The sequence below is a fragment of the Nycticebus coucang genome, chromosome 17 (assembly GCF_027406575.1).
Source record: "Nycticebus coucang isolate mNycCou1 chromosome 17, mNycCou1.pri, whole genome shotgun sequence".
Classification (NCBI taxonomy): Eukaryota; Metazoa; Chordata; class Mammalia; order Primates; family Lorisidae; genus Nycticebus; species Nycticebus coucang.
The window spans coordinates 51,931,809-51,951,903 of NC_069796.1; the positions used below are offsets into that span (position 1 = coordinate 51,931,809).

Below are 20,095 nucleotides of genomic sequence, written 5' to 3' on the forward strand. Positions count from 1 at the left end.
ACCCACTGAGCCACAGGCGCTGCCCATCTGTCTTAACATTTGATATACCTTACATGCAATTTACTTGACAGACAAAACTTCAAAATGAGGAGTCTAAGCAGGTGACATCAAGACCACACAAGATAACATCATCAACAAACAACAAAAGTAGCTTGACTTTATTGCAGGGAAACTAGGAAAGAGCAGGGCAGGTGAGGGTCTTTGCAGAAACGCCATGACTGAACAGGACTGCCAAGTCCCAGGTGGATCTGGAAGCCAGGAGAGGATCAGCCCCCTAGGAGAGAGGAAAAGTTAGCTGGAACAAAGGCGCCATCTGCTGTGAACACGGTGACACTGCAAAGCAGCAAATATGGGGGAGAGAAACCCAGGGTGTGGGAGGACTAGAACCCTAGTGTCCAACCCCACACACTGTTCCCACCAAGTCTGTTGCACCCATTAACCTGGCCAAGCTGATGCCCTCTTCGGGGAACTCACAGGGCTGCTGGGATACCCGGCCAGCAGTACTCCCCGTTCTGTTCCAGTTTATGCTCGGAAGGCAATGGACAAAATCAGGAGCAAACAAATCCTCCAACAATCAGACAATCAAGGTGACATCATAACCAATAAATGCTTTATGTCTGTGCTTCCCAAACCCGGCTCCAAATCCGTCACTGGGCAGCCTCTTAAAACAGACTTTAAAGAAGATGCTGCCTGAGTATACAGGGTAAAGTTCACTTGTTGGGTGATTCTTACCAACTACTCTGCACCTAAGTCTCAAGGAGCCTTTCCATACTACCTATTGTTACTGAAATACACATAGATAAGATTATAAGATATCTAGAATTTCCTTCAAAATTATCTGGTGGGGAAGTTGGGCATCAATGACAATGATGAGAGTCACCTGGTAATTCTTGTCTCTGGGTACTTGAGGATTCATTTTATATCTAAGTGTGAAACTTCCTATTACAAAAAAGCCAAAAAAAAAAAAAAAATACTATGAGTGGCTTGGAGCCTGTAGCTCAAATGGCTAAGGCAACAGCCATATACATCAGAACTGGCGGGTTCAAATCCAGCCCAGGCCTAACAAACAACAATGACAACTACAACCAAAAAACAGCCAGGCATAGTCCTGTAGTCCCTGCTACTTGGGAGGCTGAGGCAAGAAAATCGCTTAAGCCCAGGAGTTGGAGTTTGCTGTGAGCTGTGATGCCACAGCACTGTACCCAGGGCGACAGCTTAAGGCTCTGTCTCAAAAAAAAAAAACAAACAAACTACTATGAGAATTATTCAGCCATAGAAAGGAATAATGTACAGAGACATGCTACATCTTGAATGAATCTTGTAACCATGCTATGTCAAAGAAGCTAGACATAAAAAGGTCACATATTATATATTTCCTTTTATGTGAAATGTCCAAAATAGGCAAATCCACAGTGGCAAAATGCAGACTGGCGGCTTCAGGGGAGTGAGGAAGGAGTAATGGGGAGTGATTGTTTAATGGGTATAGGGTGTTTTTCTGGAAGGATGAAAAGGTTCTGATGCTGGAAAGAGGTGGTAGTCACACAAAGTATGAACACATTAAATACCACTGAATGGTTCACTTTAAAATGGTTAATTGTATGTCATGTGAATTTCACCTCCATTAAAAAAAAAACCTGTCATAGGCTCAGCACCTGTAGCTCAGCAGCTAGGACACCAGCCACATACACCAGAACTGGTAGGTTTGAACCCAGCCCGGGTCTGCCAAACAACAATGAATGACAACTGCAACCAAAAATAACTGGGTGTTGTAGTGGGTGCCTGTAGTCCCAGCTACTTGGGAGGCTGAGGCAAGAGCATTGCTTAAGCCCAAGAGTTTGAGGTTGCTGTGAGCTGTGATGCCACAGCACTGTACTGAGGGAACCACAGTGAGACTCTGTCTCAAAATAAATAAATTAATTTAAAAAAAACTTTTTTTTCCTTAAGACTAGTCAGGTGCAGTAGTGAGAAGGGAAAGAATAGAGAAAAGAGTTCAACCTATAACTGACTGAACAATCAAGTGAGATAACTACCTCTCCAGCCGACACGTGTTAACTATGAGAAAAATACACTTTAAACCACACATGGTTTACAACCAGCGAGTCCTACATTTTTAGTTAGAAGAATTCATGTGCCCAGGCCAACAGTTTCCAATCTAAGGTGTCTACATTGGGGCTCCCCTATGTATACAACCAGCTGGGGAAATGTCCTCTTCCTTCCCTCCATTCATTCTTGGCACAGGGCACTTTTATTGAATGCAATCTTATGTACAGACCCATATGTAACAGGGTCCTTTGAGAGTGGTGGAGGGTCCCAGAGCCTACACATTCACCCTCCCTACAAAACCTACACAATGGAGGAACAATGTAAGTACCCTGTTCCACATCAGGGTGCAAACTGCTAATTTTTTTTTTTTTTAAGACAGAATCTCACTCTGTTGCCCAGGCTAGAATGCCATGGTGTCAGCCTAGCTCACAGCAACCTCAAACTCCTGAGTTCAACCCACCTTGCTGTCTCAGCCTCTGGAGTAGCAAGGACTATGGGCACTTGCCACAACACCCGGAGAATTTTTCTACTTTTAGTAGAGATGGGGATCTCCTGCTCAGGCTAGTTTCGAACTCCTGAGCTCAAGCAATCCTACCTTAGCCTCCCAGAGTGCTAGGACAGGCATGAGCCACCATGCCCAGCCTGAAACTGCGAATGTTGTACTCCCTTAGGGAAAAATCCTTCATATTTAAAAGGATTGCACAGTAACTCCCACAGAGCAGGAAAACAGGGTGAAATTTTAACCTCATTTTGCAGATAGGAGAACCAAATCTAGTGCCCAAAGTCACAGGGTATAGAATGAAGTGAGGGCAGAGAGCTGGAACTGGAACCCAGAATCCTCATCATTCTTCCTGGGCTCATTCTGGAACATGAGTTGTATCCACAGATGGAAACCAGATGCATCTGACATCTTGTGACTTGTATGTGATGTCCCCATACACACAGAATACTGTGTATATGTTACCATGGCTCAGGCAACAAATATACACCTTTAGGAAGGGGGTTGTACTTATAGGGGATTGTCACAATCTGCTCATTGGTTGTAGCTTGCCTGTGCCTGGGGAGCTCTCCGTGGACCCATCTGCAGGGACAATGCCATCAGCAACAGAATTCCAAATCAAAATACCTGATATTCCCGTCCCTGCCACTCACCTGGGGGGTTTTGGTCAAGTCAATTCCCCTCTCCAGACCTCACTTTTCTCAATCACAGGGAGGGCACCAAGCCACATCAGGGATGTGGCAACCATCGTAATTCATGAGTCAAATGCACTACATGGACAGTGACAGCCAGGAGTGCTCTGTGGAGACTGTGCTAGATTGAAGAATAAAGTATGCCCTAGTTCCAGAGTGAGGAGTGCTGGCACGGTGCCACTTACGGCCTCCCTGGATTATATAAAATTGAAGGGAGTATCTAGTTCAGGTACTCTTTTACTTTTGCACCAGTCTGAGCAGAGGGCATACTCAGAAGTTGACAGAGTTTCAAGTAGAAAGAGGGACAGAGTCTGAGTTAACTCTGTTGGTCAGTGCACAGAAGGATGAGGCCAAGGACACAGTATCAAATATGATGAGAAAGTTAGTATCAATGGTACAGCCAGGTGAAGTGGCACACACCAACAGTCCCAGCAACTCAGGAGGCTGAGGCAGAAGGATTGCTTGAGCCTAGGAGTTCAAGCCTGTAGTACACTGTAATTGTGCCTGTGAACAGCTACTACCCTCCAGCCTTGGCAACACAGTGAGACCCCCATCTCTTAAAAAAAAAAAAAGAAAGAAAGAAATGAAAAAAATCCCACCAACAAAGGCACACTACTTAGGGTCTAAACTTGCTAATTATGAAATGCATCCCCCAAATCCTAAAGGGGACAACTTTAAAAAACAAAGGCACCAACAAAGGCACACTACTTAGGGTCTAAACTTGCTAACTATGAAATGCATCCCCTAAATCCTAAAGGGGACCCGGGGAAATATTACACAATGCTCTGTCTACTCGGGGGTGGGGGAGTTGGTGGTGGTGATTTACATTAGACAATAGTGAAATATTCGTGACCACTCTAAAGAAAGAAAGCGAACAGAGGGCTGAAAAGAACCTAGGACACCCTCCTGGCTTTACTCAAGCTCTCAAAGGCCAACATATTACCTCCAATGAAGCAGCAAGTCTGTTCAACAAGTGCTGGGGCCTCACCTACCTGCCCCCTTTGGTCCATCCTGCTGGCCAAGAGGCCAGGCCCTTGCTAATCGGGGCCAAGGTAGGAAACAGTCTTTCCTGTTTTCCTCAGGGTTGCCAGCAGAGTGTCCATGCTGTGCTCAGATTCAATAGAAACCTTCTTGTTGGGGAGATCAATGTCATACTTAACTCCTGCAGGAAGAGGAAACGGGGTGTGGGGAGAGGAAGTAGAGACCCTCCCAGTTACAGTGAGAAAGAGTTCACACTCCCAAATTATTATTCACAACTACCCTTCCCCTTTCCTCTAGACAAGAGATAGGCCAATTTTTTCTCTATAAAGGGCCAAAGAGTAAATGTTTTATCTATTATGTGCCACATATGACAATCTTTAACAAAATGTAAAAAAAAAAATTCTTAGCCACACAACCCATAGGCTGTGGGCTATATTTGGCCCATGGGCTGTAGTTTGCTGATCTCTACTCTATACTGAACTTTAAAAAAATTTTTTTAACTGCTAAAGTAATATAGACACACCATTTTTTTTTTTTAAGTAAACATTTCTGAATTCAACAGAAAGTATAAGGCCTCCTCCTGACCCTACCCTAGAGATCAATGTGAACAATATGGCATCTATCTTGTCTTTCTCTCAGATACACAAACGAAGAAGAATTCCTCCAAATGGGATCAAAGGGTATAAACAGGCCTTGCTAACATCTCACTTTTCAATGTCCTGGCTGTCTTCCCCCCTTAGCATACACAAATTGACTACAATCTCTTTGTAACAGCTAAGCAGTCTTCTGCGGTGTGGATGTACCATACATCCACTTAATTACTCAATTTCCGGTTGAGGGACACCGAGGATGCTTCCAATTTTTCACTATCATCACAATAATGCTATAGTAAACATACTTGAACATACCTTAGAAAACTTGTTAAACTTATTTCCATACCTTGAATTCATAGAATTGAAATTGTGGGTCAACAGATAGATACTTGGCACATTTTCAATGCTAACAGATACTGTAAAACAGTCCTCCTAAATGGTTGTGCCAATTTAAACCAACAAACAGCACATGGGAAGACCTAAAAAGAGTCTTACTATGATAAAAGAATGCAGAGAAGCTGGGTGTGTGGGTCACACCCTAATTTCTGCATTTTGGAAAGCTGAGGTAGGAAGATCGCTTGAGCCTAAGAGTTCTACACCAATCTGGGTAACCCAGCAAGACCCCATCTCTACAAATTTTTTTTAGAAAATTAGCTGGGCGAGCGGTGCCTGTGGCTCAGTGGGTAGGGCGCCAGCCCCATATACTGAGGGTAGAGGGTACCCGACCCCAGCCAAACTGCAACAAAAAAATAGTTGTGGAGGACACCTGTAGTCCCAGCTACTCAGGAGACTCAGGCAAGAGAATCGCCTAAGCCCAGGAGTTGGAGGTTGCTGTGAGCTGTGACGCCACAGCACTCTACCGAGGGCAATAAAGTGAGACTCTCTCTACAAAACAAAAAAAAAAGGTAATTTCCTAAATCAACCTTCCCAAAGCAAAAACCAAATTCACCCTTATTTTGGGCAATGCCTGTGGCTCAGTGAATAGGGCACCGGCCCCATATACCAAGGGTGGCAGGTTCAAACCCGGCCGCAACCAAACTGCAACAAAAAAATAGCCAGGTGTCATGGCAGGCACCTATGGTCTTAGCTATTCGGGAGGCTCAGGCAAGAGAACTGCCTAAACCCAAGAGATGGAGGATGCTGTGAGCTGTAACACCACGGCATTCTACCGAGGGTGACAAAGTGAGACTCTGTCTCTAAAAAAGAAAGAAAGAAACTTAGCTGGACATGAAGGTGTGGGTATCTGTAGTCACAGCTACTTGGTAGGCTGAGGCAACAGGATTGCTTGAGCCCAGGAGTTTGAGGTTGCAGTGAGTCATGATCACTTCAACCTGGGTAACAGAGCAAGACATTGTCTCACTCAAAAAAAAAAAAAAAGCCCTTTCTTTCTTTCTTTCTTTCTTTCAGAAAGCCCTTGACAGGCTCTGGAGTTAACCTCACCAGTGACTAGCTGGGTGTCAATAGGCTGGTCCTGCACATCACAGGCTTCGGCTTCCCTATTTGTATATAAAGGAGCCAGAGTTGGCCAGCCCCTGTGGTCTTTCCAGGTCAAGGACACCATTAGTCTGTGAGTCCTCAGGCCCAGCACGGCTCTTCTAGAGCTAACCAACTCAGAAAACCCTCCAGATCAGTGTGCCCTAAGAGGACCTTATGTGTGCCTCAAAAAATTTAAAGACCATTAATAAAATTATTTTTGTAAGAAGTTCAAAGCATAGTGTTTCTTTACTCTTTTTTTGATCGACATAATTTAAAGTGTACCACAGAAGTTTAACAATAGGTTCAAGTGTGCCATGAGATAAAAAAGGTTGAAAAACACTGTTCCAGACCCTTCTCAAGAGGCCACCCTTGGGGATAGTTGTGAAAGATGGGGAAAAATCTGCCAAAGCTCAGAGGCAGATCCTCCAGCATCAGTCGATGGGCCTTAAAAATCATATGGCACCAGGTTTAGTCATGATCTCTGCATCTGTACATACCGGATGCCTCGGGGAGGAAGAGTAAAATGTGTCCTTGGTGCACTCTGGATTTTTGTTTTTTGGTCAGAAGACTCTCCCTCTTCCTTGGAATAAACTTTTTGATACCACCATAAAGCTGGAAGAACTCTGAGATCAATTGTTGAACACAATGGATTTCAAACAGTATTCTGGGAAGCCCAGGTTCCCAGGCAAGTGTCCTTGAACCATCAAGAAGCAAGTCCGAAAGCCGGGTACAGTGGCTCACACCTGTAATCCCAGCACTCTGGGAGGCCCAGGCGGGTCGACTGCCCAAGCTCAGGAGTTAGAGATCAGCCTGAGCAAGAGTGTGACCCTGTAGGCTCAGAGCTCAAGCAGCCAGGGCGCCAGCCACCTACAACAGAGCTGGCAGGTTCGAATCCAGACCCGGCCCACCAAACAGCAATGACAACTGCAACCAAAAAATAGCCAGGTGTTGTGGCAGGCACCTGTAGTCCCAACTACTTGAGAGGCTGAGGAAAGAGAATTGCTTAAGCCCAAGAGTTTGAGGTTGCTATGAGCTGTGATGCCAGGGCACTCTTACCAGGAGTGACAAACTGAGACTCTGTCTCAAAAAAAAAAAAAAGGCTGGGCATTGTGACAGGTGCCTATAGTCCCAGCTACTAGGGAGGCTAAGGCAAGAGAACTGCTTTGAGCCCAAGAGTTTGAGGTTGCTGTGAGCTATGACACCAGAGCACTCTACCAAAGGTGACAGAGTGAGACTCTGTCTCAAAAGAAAAAAAAAAAAGAAGAGTGTAACCCTGTCTGTAAAAAAAAAAAAAAAATAGCTGGGTGTTGTGATAGGTGCCTGTAGTCCCAGCTACCAGGGAGGCTAAGGCAGGAGAATTGCTTTGAGCCCGAGTTTGAGGTTGCTATGAGCTATGATACCACAGCCCTCTACCAAGGGTGACAAAGTGAGACTCTGTCAAGCAAGTCTGCCTCATTTCATCCAGAGCATGCTTTGTGTTGAGGGGGGCTCCTGTGCAGTTTCATTTTTAATGCATCCACAGCAAAAGCTCATACAGACTGACATTCCGACAAGACAGCTGGGAAACCCAAGCACAAGGGAGAAGAGCTCACAGTCACTCTTGGAATAAACTTTGGCAAGTCAGCAGTCAGTTTCTTCAACTGTTTCAGATTCTTTCAGATTATGATCCCAGTTTATACGGCCAGAAGCCACTGACTTGCTAAGGGACTCTGGGTAAGTCACTTCCCTCTCTGGCACTAGCATCAGCATCTTCTTTCCACAGACGGAAAGTACAGTTCTGAGGACTGCTAATGAGATCACACCCATGTGGAAGCCATTAAAAAACTGGGTGTTGTTATTATCTAGGGTTTTAAAAAAGAAAATCTTAGGAGACTGACTAAGCCCAGCCACTATCAGAACTCTGATCATAACTCAGTCATTACCTCATGCAGTCCCAGGGCCAGATTCCAGCCCTCTTTGAGCGTCGGTTTTCCCAGCAGCGAAATGAGAGGGTAGATGAGAATATTGATTTTCTAAGTATGTCCAAAAGAAATTAATTTTTTTAACACTGTTACCACTTAAAAAAATACTTTAACAGAAAAATGACACTAAAACATGCCATACAGCAAAAGTTGTCACACTGGAGATCACAAACATATTTACTAGTACTGTCCAGGCTCCAGAGCTAGCTGTGGCAGTTCTAGTTAATTCAGCCAAATTCTAGCTCTGCCATTTACTGCCAAGGTGATCCTAGTCATGTTACTTAACCTCTCTGAATTTCAGTTACCTCCTGTTTAAAATGGAGATAGGAAGAAAAAGCTGTCTGAAACGGCTGTGGTGAGGATTATATTATGTGATCCACCTAATCCATTAAGAACATTATTTGGCACATGCTAAGTACTCAATATATTTTATTTTACTGTTACCATCAGCTTAAATTAAAGCCTTTCCAACTATGTCTGCATGCATTTGAACATGACATAAGTGTATCTGTCTCCCCATCCCCCTGCCTATTGCAGGCCACTAGCTCACCTCCCAGCTTGTTGAGGACCCGAGAGACAGCTTCTGCACAACCTTCACAGGTCATATCCACAGAGAACTCGTGCTTCTGAAACAGACAATGGGGTACCATGAGCCAAACCTCCCAGAGTGACCCACACAGTGTGCTAGGATGCAGGCCCACTCTGGCCAGCAGAGAGCAAAGACTGGGCAGGATCACTCATCAGGAACTTCTGAGCCCCAGCCTTTCAAGTGTGAGGTGGAATAACAAAGGATTTCTTTATCTCACAGGTTATATTCAATGAGGTCATCACTATAAATCCTTGTGCAGTGTCTAGTCCAGAAGCACCAGACAGCTAGCTTACAATGTTTTCTTTCCAGTCCTACCTTCAAAACAGTGATTGTTAAGGTATGGGCTTTGTCTCATGACCAACAATGACTCTAACATGGATGGGTCCTCAAACCTTGAGGACTGCTGAATTGGTGGGCCCATTTATGCATCAAAAAATTATTTTTTGGGGGGGCGCCTGTGGTTCAGTGAGTGGGAGCTAGCCTCATATGCTGAGGGTGGCGGGTTCAGGCCCAGCCCCGGCCAAACTGCAACCAAAAAATAGCCGGGCGTTGTGGCGGGCGCCTGTAGTCCCAGTAGCTCGGGAGGCTGAGGCAGGAGAATCGCAGAAGCCCAACAGTTAGAGGTTGCTGTGAGCCGTGTGACATCATGGCACTCTACCTGAGGGCGGTACAGTGAGACTCTGTTTCTACAAAAAAAAAAAAATAATAATAAAAAAATAAATAAATAAAATTATTTTTTGCCTTAGAGTGACCTGACAGCTTGCAAAAACTACAAGTTCTGTCAGCGGGTTTAGACATCTATTATGTCTAGTAAGCATCCCGGATGACTGCTCTCATCCAAGCCCCTCATTTGCAGAGGCAGCACCTGAGTCCGGGGAAGGGAAAGAATTTTCTTGGACTCCCCAATAGGTTGGAGGCTAGGCAGGAAAGGATCCCAGGTTCCTGGACTCTCATGTAGGCTCTGTATCCTATGTTCTCCAGGGTATCTAACAAAGCAAATGTCTAAAGGTAAGTTCCCAGAAGACAGGGTTTTGTTTAGTTCCCAAAACTTGGAACAGTACCTGGCACAGGGTAGGTACTTAACACATTTAGCTGAGTGAATGGATGATGGATATGACTGGTCAAAAACTTCTGGATCCTTTGCTTTTCTATCACACAAGTGCTTAAAGCAATACTCATTTATTCTAAAATCTCAGAAAATGAAAACATTTGGCATCAGGTAGCTCTGGCTTCAGATACCAACTCTGGCACCTGCCATGAGTAAGCTGCTTAACTCTTGTATGCCTTGGTTTTCACATCTGCAAAATGGGGTAGGAATGCCTCACCAGGGAAGTATATGGGATGAACACAGGATTCTAAGTGTAGCAGCCAGCATCCAAGATGGCCTCAATGACCTCTGCTTTGTAGTACATGCATTTATGTCCTTGAGTAGTTCCATTCTAAAATGACTCAGGGTTGGTTCATGTGTCCAATAGAGTATAGCTTGATGTGAAGCTATGTGACTTCCAAAGCTATCATAACATCCTTAAAGACACTGTGGCTTCTGCCTTGCTCTCTTTCTAGGATCACTCATTCTAGAGGAACCTAACTGCCAGGTCATTAAGATACTCAAGCATCTATAAGAAGTCCACATGTTGAGAAATTGAATCCTCTAGCTAGCAATCCTGTGAGTGAGGCATCTTGGAAGTGGGTTCAGTCCCCGTCAAGCCTTCAGATGACTATAATCCAGCCAACATCTTCACGGCAACTTTACAAGAGACTCTGAACCAGAACCACTCAACTAAGATGCTCCCAGATTCCTGACTCGCAGAACCTGTGTGAGTTAACATATGCACATTCGTTGTTTTAAACTACAAAATTTGGGAATATTTACTAAGGAACAATAGCTTTATTTTTCATGGAGCACTTCAAAATGTTTCAAGTCTAGTACATCAATTGAAGTTTGGGTGTAGCAATACATCTTACTGAAAGACCTGAGGCAAAATCTCTGCCCCAAAGGTCTCCAGTTTCCTTATCTATTCCAAAAGAGGTATAGATTACTATTAGCCAACTCAATTTTTCCAACTTTGGTGTGTGTAAGCATCACCTGAGCTTTCCAGGTACCTGCCTCAGCTGGCTCTGTGATCTAGAGCAGGCCCTATGACTCTCTATTTTCAACCTATTGGGGAAAGACAGGGAGGCAAAAATATACACTTGAGAAAAATGGGGGAAGTGGCTTCTCAAACTCTTTCCAAGTCTCTAAAACCCTCTGGGTCTGGATTATCATTGTGCTTTAGAGAGGAAACTGAGACCAAGAGTTTAGCAGTGTGGCTTTCCAGTGTTGGACCTTCATGGCTAGTAGACCACTACTTTTGTTGAGGCCTGATCTGCAAAACCTGCCTTAAAGAAAATGAGCAGTTTTTCTTTTCTTCTAGCTAAACACTTCTGCTTCTTTTTAGCTTGTTTCATGACTTTTCAAAAATAACGATTTCTGAAAAGGATTTGTAGTGGATATTACAAAATCTTGCTAACTTTAAAGTGTGGTCCTCAGACCAACAGTATCAGCATCACCTGAAAGCCCGCCAAATATGCAGAATCCCAGGTCTCACCCTAGACCTCCTGAATCAGAATCCCCACTTTAACAAGAACTCATGTCATTCCTGCACATATTACAGTTTGAAATGATGCTCCAGAACACAGATCTGCAAACTACAGCCTGCTTGCAAATTGATTTTCAAATAAAATTTTGTTGGAACACAGCCAACCTCACTTGTTTATTGTTACACTAGAACAACAGAGTTGAATAGTTGCAAAAGAGACCCTATGCTTCAGGAAGCCTAAAATAGTTACTATCTGGCCCTTTAAGGAAAAGTCAGCTGAGTCCTGCTTTAAGAGAATCAAACAGACCAGATTCATCAACAGTTTTCACCTGTATACTGAGGCAAAGCTTTGAAGATTTCCAAGATACACATAAGAATTAAATCTATTGAATGCTTACTATACGTCAAGTTCTCTTTATGCATTAAGTTAGTCCTTACTCATCCTGGAAAGGGAGCTATTCATCTTATTTTACTCAAAAGGAAAGTGAAGTTGCCACCACTGATCTGCTTACTTTCACGTGGTAAGTACTGAGGATGGGATGTCAACCCAGGCTTTCTTTACCCCCATGAAGTCTTGCTGGTTCTGGAATAGCAAGTGCACTGCCAGCCTCTGTAACTTTAACTTTCTGCAGAAATTCTGAGAGTGGCAGAAGGAGCCAACTGTGTTAAGGAGCACAATTTTTTGCTACCAGAGGACCTAAAGTCAAAAGAGATCTGAAACTTTCTGCTGCTGACTACAGCAAGGTCTTTCACCCCCCCAGAGTACAAAGGCCATAAGTCAGAAAGTGGCTTTTGGGTGGCAAACATTATAATTCAGTGCTCTCCTCTTCCAGCTCTGAATGGCAAAAATAAGTCTGAGGGTGATGGAAAAATCTGCTTAATGGACAGAATTATCTATTTTTTTTTTTATTGAATCATAACCGTATACATTGATATGATCATGGGGCATCATACATTTGCTTCATAGACCATTTGACACATTTTTATCACAATGGTTAACATAGCCTTTCCGGTGTTATCTCAGTTACTGTGCCAAAACATTTACATTCTACATTTACCAAGTTTCGCAAATACCCCTGTAAGATGCACCACAGGTATGATCCCACCGATCCCCCTCCCTCTACGGACCACCCTCCCCCTTCTCACTTCCCCCTATTGTTAGGGGGGGGAAAGCTTTCATGTGAGAGCCCCAAATTAGTTTCATAGTAGGGCTGAGTACATTGGGTACTTTTTCTTCCATTCTTGAGATACTTTACTAAGAAGAATATGTTCCAGCTCCATCCATGTAAACATGAAAGAGGTAAAGTCTCCATCTTTCTTTAAGGCTGCATAATATTCCATGGTGTACATCTACCATATTTTATTAATCCATTCGTGGATCGATGGGCACTTGGGCTTTTTCCATGACTTAGCAATTATGAATTGGGCTGCAATAAACATTCTGGTACAAATATCTTTGTTATGTTGTGATTTTTAGTCTTCTGGGTATATGCCCAGCAGAGGAATTACAGAATTGAATGGCAAATCTATTTTTAGATCTCTGAGTGTTCTCCATTTATCTTTCCAAAAGGAATGTATTAATTTGCATTCCCACCAGCAGTGCAGAAGTGTCCCCTTTTCTCCACATCCACGCCAACATCTCTGGTCTTGAGATTTTGTGATATAGGCTAGTCTCACTGGAGTTAGATGATATCTCAAAGTAGTTTTGATTTGCATTTCTCTGATGATTAAAGATGATGAGCATTTTTTCATATGTCTGAAGGCCGTGCGCCTGTCTTCTTCAGAGAAGTTTCTCTTCAAATCCCTTGCCCAGCCTGCGATGGGATCCCTTGTTTTTTTCTTGCTGATGCGTTTGAGTTCTCTGTGGATTCTGGTTATTAAACCTTTGTCAGAGATATACCCTGCAAATATCTTCTCCCATTCTGAGGGCTGTTTGTTTGCTTTATTTACAGTGTTCTTAGCTGTGCAGAAGCTTTTTAGTTTGATCAAGTCCCAGTAGTGTATTTTTGAAGCTGCTTCAATTGCCTGGGGGGTTCTCCTCATGAAATACTCACCCAGACCAATTTCTTCAAGGGTTTTCCCTGCATTCTCCTCTAGTATTTTTATAGTTTCATGTCTTAAGTTTAAATCTTTAATCCAATGAGAGTCTATCTTCGTTAATGGTGAAAGGTGTGGGTCCAATTTCAGTCTTCTGCAGGTTGCCAGCCAGTTCACCCAGCACCATTTGTTAAATAGGGAATCCTTTCCCCACTGAATGTTTTTAATTGGCTTGTCAAAAATCAAATAGCGGTAAGTAGCTGGATTCATCTCTTGGTTCTCTATTCTGTTCCAGATATCTACTTCTCTGTTTTTGTGCCAATACCATGCTGTTTTGATCACTATCGATTTGTAATAAAGTCTGAGGTCTGGTAGTCTGATTCCTCCTGTTTTGTTTTTATTTCTGAGTAATGACTTGGCTATTCGAGGTTTTTTCTGATTCCATATAAAATGAAGTATTGTTTTTTCAAGATCTTTAAAATATGACAGTGGAGCTTTAATAGGGAGTGCGTTGAAATTATATATTGTTTTGGGTAGTATGGACATTTTGATAATGTTGATTCTTCCCAGCCATGAGCATGGTATGTTTTTCCATTTGTTAACATTGAATTATCTATTTTTTACAGGAAAATCTGAAGACCAGCTCTACTATTAGATGCATGACTTTGGCAGTCCTAGGTCCTCAGGGGTCATAAGAACTTATGAAATGGGGTGACACCCAAAGCTCAGTGAGTAGGGCGCCAACCACATACACCCAGGCCGGTGGGTTTGAGCGCAGCCCCGGCCAGCTAAACATCAACTGCAACAACAAAAAATAGCCAGGGCATTGTGGCAGGCGCCTGTAGTCCCAGACACTTGGGAGGCTGAGGCACGAGAATCGCTTAAGCCCAAGAGTTTGAGGTTACTGTGAGCTGTGACGCCATAGCACTCTACCGAAGGCAACAGCTTGAGACTCTGTCTCAAAAAAACTTACAAAATGGGTCCTTTAAGAAGATTTTAAAAGTCAGGAAGCTGAACAATTCTATTCTTTAATGGAATATCAGAACTAGAAGAGTGACAATGGAGGAGGTCAATCTGCCTAGTCCCCTCTCAAAGAAGGAATTCTTTTTCAAATTCAGGGAAGTCCTTGAACACTCTAATGATTGGGACTTTACAAACATTTGAGAGCCTACTATGCACCAGGCATTAGCACTTTGCATGCATATCCCTGCTTAAGAGATTTTGAAACTGAAGTTTAGAGGTTAGCTTGCTCACTTATGGTAAAAGATTGTAAAGCAGCAGAGTTGGGATTAAACACGTCCTCCAAAACCTCAACTCTTAACCACTGAGGTCCTTGTTAAAATGGAATTGAAACCTGCCTGGCCGTTGTTCTACTCCACTTGTCCTAGGTCTACACAAAAGCTACCATTTCTTGGGGACCAGATTTGTCAGTGGTTATGCTACATATCTTACTAGCATTTTTTATTCCCACTTTACAGGTGATGAAATCAAGGCAGAGAGGTAAAAAATTTGCCTGAGGTCACCCAGTTGGGCAAAAAGGGCACAGATTTTCACAGAGGTTTCTGGAATTCCAAACCCTGTGTTCCTGAGCATTAGTCTGAGAAATCTCTCTGGTAACACACTCTTCTTCCTCTTCCAGTTTTGAGGCAGTTCCCTAATACCCTCCTCCTTCCCGGGGCAGTTCATCTCATACTATTCAAAGTACCTTCTTCATTCGATAATCTGCTCAAAAAAGTGTTTTCTTTGTCACAAACCCCAGAAGTGGTCACAGAGCAATCCTCAAGCTGGCCTTTTGTTTACTGCTACTCTCCCCACAAAAACCTGATAGCCTCCACTCAGGCGATTAATACTATCCTCTTGACATTGCCCCAGGTGGACTTGCTCGACTGGTAGGGCTGACTCCATCAGGTTCCCTGTCCATACTTTGTGTTGTCTGAGGATTTGTCTCATGGCACTTGGCAAGATCCAAGGGGAATGACACCTGAGATGTTTATGGTTCTGCCCAGAAGGCCTCAGGCTCACCTGTCAGCTCTCCAAAGACAGGCTGCTAAAACACAGAGCTTCTGAGGATTACCTCTGGGTACCCACTTGGCCCAGAGCCATCATAAACTAGGAGGAAAATGCTAAACACCACATGACACCAACCAGGATGCAGCAGGATCAGGGTTTCTTCCCAAGCTGGTGTGAATGCTTTTGTCAGGCACTTCCCATGTGGTCAAGCAATGTGAGGCTGGGGAGCTTGACGGTAAGGGGCTTAATCCTGGCTCTACCCAACTTTTAACACAACCTTCAATAAACTACTGGGCTTTCGTTTTGCTTTTTTTTGTTGTTGTTGTTTTTTTAATCTGCCAAAAGCCTTAATACTTTATCTAAAGAATGAGGCCATCAGCAACAACTGAGTGAGTGGCAAGCTAAGACCTATTCCCCAAACTCTGCCAGTGAGCAATGGTGTCTCTGGAGAGTCGCTGAACCTGATTGAGAAAATGACCCTCTCTAAACAATGTCGCCATGAGTTGACCTGAAAAGTAGGCCAAAGTAGGCAGGAGAAGGGAAGAAAAACATGAACCTCTGAAAACTTACCCTGTCCGTGGGGAAATAGCAGGGTCCACCCACTTGCCCAAAGCGACCCCGCTGCCCTCTTTCAGGCTAGCTCGGCGCACAGGGACTAGGCGCCCCAGTTCCAGCAGTTCCAGCTCGCCACCAATTCCTCCATCATCCTGGGCAACTCTGTCCCTTCCCTGGGTCTTAGTTTCCCTGTGTACATAGGGAAGGTTTCGGTCTGTAATTCCTGAAGGCTTTGCAGCTCTGGCGTTCTGAAAGCCAGGCTCCTAGATTAAACTCTTTCCGGATCCGATGTTTGGAGGGTCTCAAAAGTTGGGGGTTGGGTGAGGAGGAATAGGCAGAGGGACAACAGTAGCTCCGGCCGCGGCCTGAGCCCTATAAGAGCAACATCTGGCTAAACGACTGTGCCGGCTCGGAGCAAGACCAGGACCGCAGTTTTGCGCGCAGCAGGGCGGCGCGGCCACTTACCGGCATGTCTGGGACCGAGGAGGCGGTAGCGGCGGTGTTGGCAGCGGTGGCGGCGACTGCTACAACTCTCTCTCTGCGCTGGAGGCGTGCGCCGAGGCGCTTCCGGGAGTGCGCGCTGGAGGCCCCGCCCCCTCCGAACCACAAGGTGCGGCCAAGGCCAGCGCCCCGCCCCTTCCGGCCACGGTGCACGGAGGAGGTGAGACCTAGGCAGCAATCAGCTCCGTGAGCTCGTGGCCTGTTAAACGATAGCTACTCCGTGTGGGGTTTATGTTAGAAAATACAGGCAAGGACACTGCAGTGAACAGGACAGAGTCGGCCCGCCTTAAAGGACAATGTCATTTATTCACTCAGTCAATATCTGTAGAATGCCAGCCATGGACAGGCTCTGTGCTGAGCATCAAGACGCAGTGGTGAAAGAGACATCGCCTCGCAGGCCGTGCAGGAAGCAGGCAGTGACAGTGCAGTGTTAAAGGAGCTGTGTGATGGCAGCGGAGAAAGGGTCCCTGGCTCAAAGTGGAGGGCGGGAGAAGTCCTCAGAGGAGGCTTCTGTAGGAGTTAAGGGGGAAGAGCAAGCCCTCGTCTGATGAAAGAAGATGGACTGTTTGGGAGGGAGATAGGCAAGAAGGAACAGTGTCTCTGGCGCAGGACTCAGCGTGTACTGGAGTGGGGAGACCGAGTGGGCGTAGTTTGGAAGGCAGTGCCCTCAGACAGAGAGAAAGCAGGCACACAGGGATGGAGAAACAGTGCGACCAAGACACCAGCCCCCCAGCCATGAGTGGAAACAGATGGGTACAAGGTTGCTGTAGAACACTTAACAGAGAATTAGGCATGCCAAGACCTGGAACTTCAGACAGACAAATAGATGGACACCCACACTTGAAGCACCTAGGTGGTTATGTGTATTTTCTTCCAGGACCCTGCTACTCGAGGACTCAGTCTATAACAGTAGTTTCAAACATGTACAGAAATGCTTAGAGAGCTTGTTAAAAACTCATATTTCATCTTGATTCAGATTAAGAAAAAAACGCGTATTTCAGGACTGTAGTGTAGGAGGCCTCCCCTTGCATCATGCTCTCAAAAAAATAAAACATTTTTTTTTCACTGCACCATTATTTATGATAGCAAAAGACTGGACATTCCAAATGTCCGTCAAGTGGGACCAGTTAAATATGCCATGGTCTGACCACGAAACATTTTTAAGGCTCCCCTTAGATTTACCTCTTCTTAATTTCAAGATGCATGTTTTAGTCTCCTTCCTCTGGTTTCATGAACCACTGGCTGGGGACAGCTACAGTATTACTACATACGTGGAACCTTTGAGGAAATGTACTGATTATTGATTTATTGTCTCTCCGGTCCAATTCATCCTTTTTACCAGCTTTAAAAATGGATCTATACCCTTGAGATTTTTTTTTTTTCCTTTTGCCTACTGGCAGTATGTTAAGTTTTGGCTGTAAGGCTCTGGAAAGGCATGACCTGAGGAAAAGTTTTCTGGTTCCACCAGCCTCTTGCAGTATGTGTGGCCCAAGCTCAGCTTCTGAGGATGACTTCCCAGCTTCTTCTGTGTATAGGGACAGCATCATCTAGCAGTCAGCAGCTTTTCCCCAGGCCTGAGCCCCGTAGGGTGGTTTATACAGAGTGCCTCCAGTGAGATCCCGCTCTGTGAACAGCTTATCTTCAGCATCCTAGAACAAAGTTTTCCACCCTACGAGGTAGATTCCTAGCAAGTTCCACCAGCATCGCAAAACAGCCATTTCTCTGCTGTTCAGTGCACCACAGCTGAAGACTGCATCTCAGCTTGGGGATCAGGGTGCAGGGTTGTGGGTAGGGCTCTTTCTTGGGCTATCTTGGCCTTTTGGCAGTGATTGTTCCTCATATCTACTCTTTTTTTTTTTTTCTTTCTCTTCCTCCTCCTCCTTTTTTATATCTGCTATTTTTATATTCTTTTGAGTTCTCTTTACTTCTTACTAGTCAATCTCTACAGCCTCTTTATGTAATCTTTATACTTTCCTTGTTCAACTTACAGTGTGATTACTGACTGGACACAGACTGATACAAGGATTGACAACAAGCTGCCTACTGTTGTTTAAAGAGAAGGATAATAGATTTACCCTTGGCCTAAGTTCAAGGAATACAGATGGGAGAGATAATATGTTCAGGCTAGCACCAGTGGCTGGCTAACACAGCTCTGGATTAGGAGGTCTAATATGATAAATGGAAGAGGTATGGATATTAGAGCCTGTCTTAGTGTGCTCACGCTACAATAACAAAATTCCACAGTATAGGTGGCTTAAACCACAGAAATTTATATTCTCACATTTTTTTTTTTTTTTTTGCAGTTTTTGGCTGGGGCCAGGTTTGAACCTCCTTCTTCTAATCCTCCTTCTTCTCCTCCTCCTCCTTTTTTTTTCTTTTTTTGCAGTTTTTGGCCAGGGGCTGGATCTGAACCCCCCCCATCTCCGGTATATGGGGTCAGTGCCCTACTCCTTGAGCCACAGGCACCGCCCTATATTCTCACAATTCTGAAGGATAAGAGGTCCAATATTAAGGTGCAAGACCGTTTGGTTGTTGGCAAGGGCTCTCTTCCTGAGCTTACAGACAGCTGCCTTCTCTCCATGTCCTCACATCAGAGAGAGAGAGAGAGCTCTTGTTCCTATAGGGCAGTGGTTCTCAACCTGTGGGTCACAACCCACAGAAACTGTATTAAAGGGCCGCAGCATTAGGAAGGTTGAGAACCCCTGCTAGAGGGGCATTAGCTCTGACAGATTGGGGCTCTACCCCTATGACCTCGTTTAGCCTCTATCACTTCCTCATAGGCTCTATCTCTAATTACAGACATATAGAGAGGTTAGGGGATTAATACATTCATTTGTGGGGGCACAATTCAGTCCATAACAGAGCCATACAGTGCAGAGTTTGAATCTCAAGCCTATCATTTACCAGCTGTGTGACCTTCAGCAGGTTAATTTACTTCTCTAAGCCTCAATATCCTCACATATAAAATGGAGATAGTTAAGGTAACTATACAGTTTTTCTTATCAAAACCTTTTCAGAATGAAAGATAATGCTGTTAATGATTTTGCCAGGACAACAAGCAAACACCATGGCTATTCCAAGCAAACCAGGACACGATTCCCTCGAACAAACCTTCTTTGCAGTATTGTTGAAATAAATATGATAATGTACGCAAACAGCTTAGCACATCAGTTGGCATATGATAGGCATCAAAGAGCTCTCCTTCTAATTACCAGGGACTTTGCTGGTCTCCCTGGCACTGGGTTTTCCTCTACTGGCAAAATACTCAACCCCTTATTAATCCTTCTCCTTCTGCCCCTCTATTAGGAATTTCCTAAAGCTTAAAGGAAAGAAGGAAAGGGGGAGGGAACGGAAGGGAAGAGAGGAAGAAAGGAAAGATTGATCCTGGCAACCTTAGGTCCAGCTTAGCATCTTAGTAGTCCTGGGAACAACTGTGAACTGTACACTTGGGCTGACGAAAGCAAGATTGCTATGGTGGTAGGAGAGAGTGGGAATGAGAGAAGGAAATCCTTCCCAAGGTCAAAGACAGTAGTGTGCAGAGGAAACCACCCAAGGCAGGAGAGTGAATGGTTTCAAGAA

At 44.5% G+C, this 20,095-nt stretch overlaps 1 long non-coding RNA gene across 1 annotated transcript; it reads right to left on the reverse strand.

Annotated features, from left to right (window-relative positions):
• Positions 1 to 139: 139 nt before the first annotated feature.
• On the reverse strand, positions 140 to 16,580 carry LOC128568939 (uncharacterized). Its single transcript, XR_008375246.1, has 3 exons — positions 16,481 to 16,580; positions 8,796 to 8,871; positions 140 to 274 (listed from the first exon to the last, which is right to left on the reverse strand). It is a non-coding gene; the product is annotated as an uncharacterized LOC128568939 (long non-coding RNA).
• Between the last annotated feature and the right edge of the window lie 3,515 nt (positions 16,581 to 20,095).